Consider the following 13,679-nt stretch of genomic DNA (forward strand, 5'->3'; position numbering starts at 1 on the left):
ATTCGAACGAAGGTGAGATACGCGATTCGATTAAACGCGGAACGTCCGTTTTGTTTTCTCGCTAATCTGCCGCCAACTCACTTCGAATTTATATTCTCCGGACTAATCTCGTGAAAAACTTTCTTCGCGGAACGATCCGTATTATTTAAACGTCTGATTTACTTCTTTCTTTCACCAGTTTATCAACGGATCGCTTGTTAATTTGTCTTTTCTTTCTTCTTAATTTAATAAGAAAATCGTTTCCCAGAGATAACACGGTGTTTTGTAATTAATGATCGTCGATCGTTGAAACGATTGAGGAAGCGCGTACGTTCGACGGAAAAGGGCGGAAGAAATTCGCGCATATTCGCATGAAAATCGATATCGCGATAGAATCGCAAAATCGATTCGAAGAGAATGGCCATCGTTCGCACGCTGTTTGTAGATCGAAATTGGAATCGGAAGTTTCCAAATACGCGCTACGATTTCGATTTATATGGAGGGATTGCGAATCGTTCAGTGCGCGCCAAACACGCTAGACAAGATGCTCGCGATGGGTTATCTTCGCGGACGAAATATTTCGTCGCTTGTGCACGTACCGAATACGTACTTTCGCACCTTCTCATCGCCTATCATCTAATCGCAATATCTACTACGTCCAATCGTAATCATTCATCGATGACACGTCAAATCGACCCAGCGACGAGGAAACGTGTCAAATAGTTCGCCTAACAAATCCCCGCCATCGAGTTAGGATCATAAGAAGTTTTCAATATTTTCCATTTCTTTGGAATATTGAGAGGCGCGAGTGTAGTGTATGCATAATAGCAAAGGTTTATCGACTAAGTTTATCGGCCGATGTTATACATTTGCTATTCAGTTAAGTAAATATTTACAAGACGGCAGTCACCTCCGATTTCGATAATATCTTCATATGTTGTCAATTGTCGAATTTTTGTTTCCAAGGTGTTAGTTGGCAGTCGTCGTTTATTACAAAGTTGTTATCGAAAAATCTGAAATCTTTGTTTCTGATATTTCTTACGATTTCTATTAAATTCGCGATTTACGATTCGTCAACGATTCACGATCAGTTCAAATTCCTATGTTCTAACGTTATATATTAATAATATATATATTACCATAAAATGAAATTTTTCGAATTTCCACCATTAACAACGCAATATAACGAGCTGTTAATTGATACGTTCGTACGAACGAAAAATGTTTTTCGTAAAACGACAAAATGTTCTCGACGTGGGAATATTCCAGAATCGAGCAATTTGAAACTATTAATTTCTCGTTGCTTAAATCATTACTATAGGCGAACGGATACGGATAAGGTGTAATTTTAAAATCAATACACTCCACGGCACTTAGCTTTCAAACGGTTATTCAAGTATTAACGTAGCTTGCCGAGTAATTTCTTACGTGTTGATGCTGATTACTCCTCGCCAGAGATTTTTAGAAAAAGAACTAACCCTTTTTTCATGAACAGCAATTGGTTGGATCGATCTTTGTGGGCAGGTAATTAATTTAGCCGATTTTAGCAATTGCGATTTAAAGACTTGTTCTATCAATTGTTGTTTAGCCATGTATTAGGAATGATCGATGAACAATGAAATTCAAATTGGAGGAAATGAAGTTATTATGGAAATAGAAGAGGCTAAATTTCAACATCGAAATTCTAATTATCGACGAACAATAGACTTCCGGTGGTATAGGTCGTGCTATGCAAAATATATTTCTAGTGGCAATTCTATTTCGTGAAGCAGACTAATGTAATTTTCTCTTACTTAAAAGAAGATTATTCCTTAATCTATAGTGATTGCTGGAAAGCATATGTAAAAATTCATACAAATATATATCAACGTTGCATAGTGAAACATTCGTTGATTCAGATACGGGTGTCCATACTCAAAACATAGATTATGGAGAGATATTCGTACAAATATTCCTACATACGGTCAGAGAGAATATCATTCCAACCATTATCTAGCAGAATTTATGTTTAAAAAAGTATTTGATCTCGATAAACGATTAGATGCTTTCTTGCAAATAATAACAGATACATATCGTATAAATGTAAATGTAAACGAATGAAGAAAATAAAAGAGAAATACTAACTGTGCAATGTTTCGTGAAATTGTTTTGTGTATTGATACTGTAATACAATAAACGAAAACGTAGGCGAGGGATGAGCTTCGCCCCTCATCCTCTACCCCTGCCCTGGAAATAATCTAACCTGACCTAACCCAAGTCCAATTTTGATCTGAATTAGGTGTGGGTTAGGTTTGGTATAGCTAAGGAAGAGGTCCTGGTTATTTACACTCTATTAAATGCAAATAGTATACGGAAAATGATGTACATTTTTGTAAACTTTTTTTTGGCAATAGCTTTTTAAAAACGACGATCCTCAAATTGATAACCTCGACATGTTGAAAAATTATCAAAATCAGAAGTGGTTCCGTTTTTGTAAATGTTTGCCTCTTATCTGATAAAGTTTAAAGAGAGTTTTTTACCATGCACTTTTGAAAAGTACTATTTAACAGGTATTGTCTCTAATTGAACATAAAATACACCAAGACAGAAAAATGTTGTTTTCTTACAAGGAAGGAAGATCTTGTATTTTACTGAAGAATAATTAAGCTATTAAATGTCCAAGAATTTATTGAATTTTAATTTCAGTAATTTTAATTACTCTTCATACTCTCCATCGTCTATACAAAATTTTTATTTTACGCCAAGGAACTAGACAGTTCAAAATCCTATGAAAAGAAGGAACTCGTTAAAGAAGCAAATTCTTTGAAAGAAATGGGATTGATGTTACCCAATAAATAACAAGATGATCTACGAATTCTATAAAGATATAATAACTACGAGTTTCTTCCAAATTTCATTATGAACTTCCCGAACAATCCAATACGTATTAATAATTTATGTATCACACCATTGCTTGATTACCCCTTGAGACATGATACGTAAGTGATAGATACCATGCGATAATTGTTCGTACCTTCGTTATACAGAAGTCGGAAATGAGCGAACAAATAATCTGAACAAGCTTTAAACACTTTCAATAGCACTGAAGTCGATTGTACTACCAAGTCAAACTACGGAGTAATAATTTAATCATTGAAAAATAATTTATCATTTGTAACACGACGTCGTAGTTAACAAAACTATTTTTTTTTTTATGGCCCTAAACCAATCAAATCTGTGAAAGATCAATATTTGAAGTTAAAAAATCGACTACCTAGGTGAAATACACGGACAGCATGCACCGATGAAAATACCAGCATCGAATAACAAAGAACGCTTACATGGGAAAATTTTCCCACCGACAAGAAAAAACATGTCGGTGTAAAAGTAGTTTTTTCATTTTTGCACGTTGCTAAATTTTCATGGACTTGGACTAGAAGTGGTTCGATCGAATTTTTAAGTGGATTAGTCGGAACATGGTTGGACATCGTCTTCTTCGGCCAAGAAGGGAAAGAGAACTAGCTAACTTGACCTATAAATCCTGTTCGACTAGAAAAGAAAATCCTTTGTCTCGTATTTGGCCATTATTCGTTCTAGCATTATTCGTTTTCGCAATAAAGCATTATTTTCTCCGGAAATGTACTTCATTCGGAAATATTAAACGCAAACAACATGTATGCGCGAGTGTTTGAAACATCAGCAACGAATATCGGGGTCGGACTTTCGGAGTGAATTCCGTAATAAAATGGAATAATAGCGGTAATTGATAGCCAGTAAAACCTGGTTAACAATTATTGACAACCCGGTCGATAGCTACATTTATATACAGCACGCTCGTATTCTAATTTCATTAGTAAGTGGCGAACTAATTTTTTCAAAGGTAAACGTTTCATTAATTAAACTCGTTCCTTTTTTATTTTAGATTCCTGCTGTATACAAACAGTTTATACACACTGCGGTGTCGCATTTCCAATAACGCTTTTATTCCATCTATTACCTTCGTTGACCGAGTAAACCAATAATAGAACTACCTCAAACACAAAAAGAACGAAATATACGTAGCAAAGAAGTAACATCGCGTGGCATCGCAATCGCGGTAGTGACGACTAACCAGAAGCATACGGCGCGAATCGACGAAGGAAAACGTGAATATGTAGGAACGCGATTGAATAAGATAACACGAGACAGAAACAAAAGCGTGTATAGGCAAGCCATGGAAATTGGAAGTACGCTCAAGCCACCGAAGCCAGAGTAAGGTCTGGGTTAGGCCACCTAATCCAATGTTTTACAGGTTTACTGATTGCGGTAGAGTACACCGTCCCTCCACAGAGGGGTGAACTTACCCACCCGTGTGTCGTCCTTCTCTGGAGGCCGGTCTCTTCCGTTTCCTAGCTCCCATTCCCTTCCTCCATCCCCTTTCCACAAGTCGTTACCTCTAGTCTCCGTCGTTCTGTCTCGCTTCCTGCCCTAATTCTCTGGCAAATAAACGCATCATTGAGCAGCCGTAGATTTACCAATCAGGCCGATGTTCTCGTACAGGACGATAGAAGCCGTGCGGAAGCCCGCACGATTCGGAATAGCAATGAAAACAGACCTTTAAATCTACCCCTATCTCTCTTTTCAACGGTATCTGGCCGAGCGCGTTCATCTTCCGCATATCCGCGTTTCCACGTTTCTCGTTCGAACATCACATTAACACACCCTGTTGACACTTCGAGCCCTCTTCCCTTGGTCGTTTTCATTTCGTTCGGACCTTGCCAGCTTTGACGAGGTCCTTTGCGTCGATCGTCCTTGAACAAATTTCCTAGATTTCTAGGATGGTTTAGATAGTCAGAGCTGTAGATCGCATTAAGGCACGTTTGGGATGGTCAGTAACTTTTACCAGCCATCGAAATCTCATTTGGCATTCCTTTAACCGGACGTCTCGAATAATTCGTCGTTGAACGATTTTTAAAGCATCGAGGAATTCCAGATGGGCGGCATTTTATTTGGATCGAATTAAAGGTACCGGGAAAAAAGTTCACTAGCATAAGCAGCAAAAACTTGTTCAGTGATAATGGACGCTTCTTGCATCCACGTTGCACACCGCGTTAGTTTCATGACTGAACGGATAGATGGATAGATGAAAGACTGCGATGTCTCGGGTATCGATTAAGGTGATAGAGCCCCTGCGTCGGACAAGGAGAAAGTTGTAAGTTGATGAAGACAAATGATAATCCCCTTATTTTTAACCCCAGCCTCTTGGAAGTTATCGCGACTAATGAAAAGCGAGTTCGATCGCCAAGGGCGAGAGCCACGAGTCTTTCTCTTTCAACATGGATTATCTTACTTACGATTCAGGTTCTTATCCGTCGTGTCTCATGCATGTCTTATGAAGGTTTTGTTTAGTTCAAAGCAAATTCCGATACCTTTGCGAACACGGAAAAATGATAAATTCCAACATAGTAGTTACCCGTGGGGGCAGAATCCATGGGGTAATATACGAGGTGAATGCGTTATGACACACCACCAGCGACGTGTAAAGAAACACGCAAAGACGAGAATACTCGTCGATCGTCAGTTCTGCCTCGTTAATTATTCACGCCTCGGTCGCTGAACCGATTGGATCTCCCTCTCTCGTTTTCTCTCACCCTCTCTCATGGCTTTCGTTGAAACATCAACATTCCGAATTCAGAGACTGGTTTTATTCTAAAAACGGTTCTAAATAGGCTCTAATTTTCTAATCGATTTACAGTCGCATGGTTGCTGTTGGAAATTTCAGCGCGGTTGAAATCGACGTTGGTTCTGATTATTGCACATATATACGATCACGCGTTAAAATATTCCCGAGCCGGTGCGAGCATTCCACGTTCCGCGGAACGAACACATCAAGACATACGTTACCAGGCTGTACAAATTAAATCATGATGCAGCCTTCGTCCACGGTACATCGCGTTAAATACCGTAATAGTAGTTTAACAGGTCGTAATGTCGCCGGTATTGCGCGTGTTAAAGTAAAGTAACGTATTTGGCGAAGGAGTATCTGGTTTCCCGTGAAAAACATCGTAGAACTATATGTGTAAGCTCGGTGGGTAATTCGCGAGGGCTCTTCGAAACCGTGGCGGAGGCCAGGAAATTTTTTACGACCGGTCCAACAGCTCGCGAGAACGTTGTAATTTCTCGGACAAGACGTAAGCTTGCCATCCTTGTCTGTATGCTAAGTAATGGTGAGCTAAACTCGCGATGTTTACACAAGTTTACTTCTGATTTATTCGCGTTCCGCACGATGCCTTTCTCCCATCGCTCTCCCACCCCCCGTCGAGTTATACGACGCCATCTTTCCGGGATATTCCTTTTTCTTCTCCTGCTCACCATGGATCCGTACTTTCCCGCTACAAACTGTAATACCCCGAGGTATTTTGCGGGTGAATAAAATATTTGAACAACCAAACGTCGTTTCTAGTCCCCGATCTTTATCCAGTTAAATCCGTACGACGTAAATCCCGCGTTGGTCGGTTATCGTAGCCCCTTTGTTCATCGGTGGAAGGAATCGTCGCGCGATCGAGTTGACCATAACCGAAATTAAACGAATTCCAGCGTACACGTGGATCTCGTAAAAGTAACGCGATAATATTTTTAAAGTTACGTTTGATAAACACAGCAAAGTGAGTGATACTTTGCATAAATACAACGTGGCTAGCACAGTTGCTCCGGATGTAGTCTTTTTATAGAAAATGTCGACCCAGTTTCTATAGCTCGATGGTTAATCACGATCCGAGCGCAGAATATTCTAGGAACGTCTCTACTTAACGCGAATAATACGCATCCATATTGCAACGAATCCTTAATTCGCCTGTATCGATCAATTTATATTCGAAATGACTTTTTCAATGTAATTCGCAATCGAACAGTTCGTAATGTATTTATGATACATTAATGCAATCTATTATTCTTAAAATACTTTAGAGCCTGAGAACACAATACATGTACGTACTGAGACGATCAACACCTATGCTCCAGCACCAGCTTACGTTCCCGTGAATGTGAAATGAAGTTAAATCCTACCAGCGAACCCTGTTAGGTTGTACAGAATATATACATCTAGTGTCTCGTGAGCCTTATTCGCTACAAAGGATACCTTGCAAGTGCGCAGACAATAAGTCGACTGAAAGGGGAATAAGTCGAATAAGTCCTATCAGTCGAAGATCAAATACAATGTGGACAGATAATACGTTTCGGAATGTTCTATAAGAAAATTTCTTTCAATTCCTTTCCTGTATTAAAATATCGTTTCTCGTACAAATATTACACCTCGCACATTGCATTTCAAAAATATTACAACCCAAACTAATCCAATCGTGTGTAAACACATCAAAAATCTGTAAAAAGCGGATCACAATGGCTAAGAATGGATAGTTACAAAGATAACATTCAACCACTGCTTTTTAGAGACTGTTCTTCTTCGCCAACACTGTGCGTTTATCTCGATGCAAACTTTCAAATAATTTCTCGTTTCTCCTAAAAAGCTTGTTCGAGACATGTCATTTTTATTCAAATTATTATTTTTATGCGCGATACGACATATGGAGCGTTAACGTTTACTCCTCGGTTCTAGAGGTCGATAATTAGATCGGTTAATTAGGTAAAACATTGTCTGTACTTTGCCTTCCGACGAGGATATAAATTAGCCAGCACGCGAGTTATTACCCCCATTTTCAATTAATTAGAACGTCGACAGACGCTATCTCGTTACCACAGAAGCGCGTAACATTCGCGACTTTTCGATTACGAGCGTCGAAGAAAGATGAAGGTTAAAAGGAGAGACGTTCGCGAGAACCAAGCATAAATATTCTCCCCTATTTCTTTATTATTCCTTATACCGACACCGTTCCGCTAATGCTTACTAGCTTCCAGGGCAACGGACGCGACGTAAAAAGTCTTTCTCTTTCTGTATAATCCGCTCTTCGCGCTCCCACTCGTAGAATCACTCTGGTGCGTTTTAATCACGCACAAGAGCTCCATTGTGACTATGTCGGCTGACTAACGCGGCTGCGTTTGTCCCGCCATAAAAGCAGCCGGATAATGCGGTGCTCGGTTTCTTTTCAATATCCCTGTTTACGCGAGGGGATCGTAAATGAATTTAAGATTCGACGTGGCACAATCCGCGAGTTTACACCGCTATTAACAAGTCGAGTGTCTCGGCGAAAAAAGGTTAGCTTTTGATCTAAAAAGTAGCTTCGAAAATTGTCGGTCGCCCAAGAATTTCGTAGTAAGTGAGGAGCAGCAGAATGGTTAAACCGTAGGCGAACGCGTACGAAAGGGATCAGAGGCGAGAATAAATGAAATGTTGTTAAACAGACTCATTAACATTATCGTTCGTTTTATTAATTCCCCGGACCATTCTGCTGCCAAGGAGACTTAACCCATCGATACCGGTCGATCGATAACCAATTTTGCCTGCTGCCACAGACTGAGACCACAGTTTCCGAAATGGATTGTCGTATTTTTCGTGGCGTACCTTGTTACACAACCGATATCGATCGGCTGTAACGCAATAAACATTCGTCCTGGCCTGCGCGTCATATTGGCGTGGATCGAGAAAAATTTGTTTAAGGAGCACAACAGGTAAATTTACCCAAAAATTGAATCGCCTAAGAAGTACTCCGATAAAAGAATAACATTTGGCTCGGGGAACGATTTATAACTTCGAACAAACACTGTGTTTCGGAGCAACGCGGCCTGGAATATATATACATATATTCAGCGGTCGGCGATCCAAACCTTGTACTTTCGAAAACTTTGTCAGCGCCCAAAAGCGTACACCCACTTCCCTTGCGTCGTTGTTTCTGAAATCGAATCGTCGGACAGATCGGAAAAATTTCGCCCCTGCAAACCGTGGATGTCTCGTCGAAATTCCGCAATGACGACGAATCGTGGATTATTCCTATCGTCTTTGCGACGAGCGGTATCATCTCAAAATAAGAGAAAAATTTTCGTGGTTCCTCGGGGATATTACGAAAACACTGAATCAATAACGCGCGAAACGAGCGAACTTCGTGTAAAACTGTTATCTCATTAACCCACTTTTCCTGTATTTCTACTTCCATGCATCATCGAGTTCGGCTTTTCGTGTTTTCCATCGTATTTAAATCAACGTGAAGTTCCCAAAAAAACATACGAAATTGCAAACTCGTAATTGATGCTTTTGTCGTTACGTTTTATGCTATAGAAAATCAGAAGAATTAAAGATAGCATTGATTACTTTTCCATTAGCTTCAACTATTATTCATTAAATCGTAACTATAGTCCGATTCGTGTCTATCAATTAATTACAATTGCCGAGCTCACGGCAAAAACAACTCTTGTCTAGATTTGTCGTTGTCTCGGAAAACAAAAAAATACTTTAGCACCTTCGAGTTCTACTCGATACGTTTCGATGTTTACCGATGTTTACCGATTAAATCATGAAGTTGTGAAACCATGATAAGGGCTATATCCCTAGAACCGTTTATGTTTCATTCGACGATAGATCAGAATGTAAATTGTTTTTTCATAAGAATGCGTTACTATCTGCGAAATCAAACAATTTGACATTTATAATGAAATTTCTAACACCAGAAACATGATACGTTTACAGTAAAATGTCTTGATTGAATAATGAGAACACAATCGTATCTCTTCACATTTCTTTCTCCCACTACTTTTCGTTTCTTCGCTCTACAGCCCTTCCTCCTCTTTGTCCCTTTTCCTGTCATTCTCCCTTTCGTCTCCTTTTTTGCCTCTTCCCGGCTTTCAGTTATTCTTTTCCCCATTTTTCCTCTTCTTTCGATAAAAAAAAAAAATTTTCGTTACATTAAGAGACGATCATCACTCTTTACATCTTCAGTCGTACAGAAAAAATTGCAATCGCGCCACAACGATCATCGATCATAACCGCAGACCAGAAAAAATTACGTCAGCTTAGCTCGGGCAATGCTATTCGTCAAAAACTCCTTTTCCGGATATCGTGGACCATTGGAAATGGAGTCTCATTGAATTCCACGGCATCAGCCTTGGCACGCTAGAAACGGAGAAACTAGTGTCTGCACGAAATTCCGCTTTGACTACAATGCCCCAAGGGTTAAGTACCGCGGGCACAACGGACATCGTCGTTCCAGAACTCGGCCAGTTAACCCGGCGTTCAAAGCTTCGCTTTGCAAACGGCGAAAGCAGAAAATCTACTTCCCCCAACTTTTCCATCTCTTTACTGTCCACCCTCGTTCTCCCTGCCGCCCACACTCCTTTCCCCTCTTGTTCTTAAGCAAACCGAACGATTTCATTTTTGAGACAACATCGTGAAATCCCACGACCTAGCATCCCCTACTCACGCTCTACTTTTTCCTCTTTTCGATATACTTTTCTTTTCTCACAGAGTATAATCTAGGTCGAAAGCTTTCCTGACTGACGCGAATTGATTAAGAATATTGAAAAACATGAAGCGCTGTTGGAGTTGCGGCCGTATTCTTGCTGGGCGTGTTGTTACAAGATAACAGAGGAGAAATTAGTGTCGACATAAAGTTCCGTTCAGCGTAGGATACCCCAGTGGATTAAGTACCCCTCGCATATATCGCACAAAAGCTGTTAACTCGAGACTCAAAACTATAGATTGCAAACTGCTAAAGCGGAAAAACTACTTGTTCCAACTTTCCGATCCTCTTTGTTCTTGCTTATTTCTTCTTGCCTTGGAATCACGCGAATGAACGCTTAACGGGAATTGAACTAAAGAATTTCCTTCCCTATGAAAGAAGAAAATTTCAAAACTCGAACGCCCGTGAACAGGTAACGAGCCGCTTTGTTCAATTCCAATGAAGAATAGGTAAAAAGAACAGGAAAAAAACGAGAACGACGAGAGTAACGTGAAATATCATCGAGGTAAATTATCCGCACGAAAAGCTCAACCCATAAATGGAGAGTTTGATGGACACAATACCGATTTCGTCTCATTTAGCGACAAAGTACGTTTAAATTCGCGCATATCCGAGTGGAATATTGCTCACTTGTTTGATCTCTAACGAGACGGCTGAAATAGTTCGAGTTGTAATTTCAAAAATAATGTTATATTAACGTGTCGGAGATGAATGGGACTGTTAAATATTAAATACATATCATTTGATAAGTTATTTATACGAGAATTAAACAGAGAAACGTTCTTGGTTTGTAATATTTAATTAATGATTCGACTTCTTATGTTAGTTTCAACTGGATTGTTCACCTTCTTGATGAATGCTCGCGTTTACACGATTCTATAACAATCAGGAAATTATTAGCTGTTTAAACGTCATTGTTTACTAACTGTGTATACAAGTTATACATTCATTGGTAACGTACAACCATTCATTGAACACAGAATACCCTCTGTGAATTATGTTTCGCTTACATACGTTAACATTAATCATTAATCTATGATAATAACTAGTCACATTGTTGGAATAGAACAGTAACACAAAGGTTCGAACTAAAACCGTATAACAAAAGATGAGAAAAAGAAAAATGTCGAAACTCTATTTTAAAAGAAATCAATAATCAACCGAGGAATTAGATATAGCATCTGTTTAATTCGATTAACTTTTTAAAAGAGTAATAAAATGATAAAGAATTCAGAATAAACGACTCGTCAAATTATTATTTAATTTATTCTTTCAAATAATTATCTCTTTATCCGCTGATACAAGACTATATATATATATATATGTAACAAAATTAATAATTGAGTTACGATAATATTTTACATGTGAAATTTACGGTATTATATCGATTACATGTAACAGGGAATATTATACATATATAGTCGAACAGTTCGACGCAAACACGCGAGTTATTGAAAAATGTTTTACATAGTTTGTAACATCACGCTGTAAGCTCACGTTACCGAAACAAGAACCGCCGCTGATCTTCGAATAACTTGGAGCAATTTACGATATATTAGAGAAACATGCGTGAAACATACCATGAAAAAAATGCTGATATATCCGTGTTGATATATTTGAAAGAGTTTCACGATATCCGACAGTTAATATCCTCCATAGAAACTTCAGAAAGAGAACAACAGAGATCGCGATATATTTCTTGTCCCTCTGTTTTCATCCATTCTCTTGTAGCATCTCCTTCGGATTTACGAGACGTTATTGCTGAACCTCGAAGCAGAGTAAAAGCGTTCTGACCGTCAATTCATTCCTTCAGATCATGGAGAAAACAAACTGACCAGGTAAATGCAGAATATTTCAAGGCTAGAAACCTATAAAAGGTCCTAAACTGCGGAAACGTGCAAATAAGCAAACAGTGGAAATATAGTTTGGCTCGGATAAATTGTTTTCGTGCTTAAAGACTAGCACCGTGAGAATTCCTGCTCGAATATTTCTTCGCGTTAAATATCAGCTGTTTGCACTCTGGCGTCAGCCATTAATTAACTTTTAGTTATGTTTGTATAGTACGTATTTATATGTTTGATATAAATTTGCACAATATACTTGATTCTTGAGAAGAACTACTGAATTTTTCAGTACCAGTCACAATTTAACTCTAATTCTTAATCCCGCTATTCTCGGACATATATTCTCGGACTGGAAGAATCGTAGATAGTTTTTAAATATTTGATGTTATTTCCAACATTTCGTAAATTATAAATTTAACTGGCGTGAATTATTTAATGTTTCGAGTCTGACGCCAGTCATTAATTTGCTAGTCATAAACTTCTTCAGTCACAGAACTGAAGATAATAAAATATGTCAATCTCAGTCAAGTTAATTTTAATCCTTGCCAATATAGCATTACTTATTTCTAACAAAACGTGATATATTTGAAGCAAGATATTTTTTAGTATCGATTAGCATCGGCTATTTAGTTCCTAATATTAACTAACTATTTTTAACCGTACCGTCCTAACAAATTTATTCCCATACTGAAAGCAATCAGCTATATTGCAGGATATGCATATATGCTAATACCAGGAAGTGCGTGTGCAAATAACTGTAGAGTTTACCACACTGAGAAAAATATTTGCATAACACTGGTAGCGGAGTAGATCGAGTCAGAAACGAGTATGAGTGACAATGATGTATCGCAAATCTTATTTTCTATTCCTCCAATTTTAACTTTCTGTATAAAACGTGGCTGAATTACACGCGTAAACTTTTGACGTTTGCTATTCACATGTTGCGAAATTTAATTTCTTGTTACAATATTACCTTGTTACGCTACATAAAAAGAATTATCTACTTTTGGGTAATTATTAAATACTCGCTCGTGGTATCTAGGATAAAAACGTATGCTTCAACGGTGAAAATTCAAAAAACTATAAAACGATACTGTTAGGAGAAAAATTTTATAGAAAATCATTTCAATTTCCAAAAATTCATCGTCGGAAGGTTATAACATTACTATGAGAAATTACGAACGTTTCATTTTGACCAGCCTGGTAGTTGTAATGTTAACATATTAATACACTGTACGATATAATCATATTCGCGTTAACTGCAGTATAATAAATTGTTCTTGGGTGTTTTACTTCGACTTAAGATAGAATATGAATTTAAGAGCAAGCTTCGCCTGATTTAAACGTAAGAAAGATTCAAGGATAATTCCTGAAGCTGGCGAGAATTTAGAAGCCACTGCTACACATTCCGTACAATGAAGATGCAAAATACCGTCATTATACGATCGAACGAGCAAGCTGATGCCAAGGTCTGGCAAAGTCTGCTCCACGA

Source organism: Bombus fervidus, chromosome 7 (genome assembly GCF_041682495.2).
Source record: "Bombus fervidus isolate BK054 chromosome 7, iyBomFerv1, whole genome shotgun sequence".
NCBI lineage: Eukaryota > Metazoa > Arthropoda > Insecta > Hymenoptera > Apidae > Bombus > Bombus fervidus.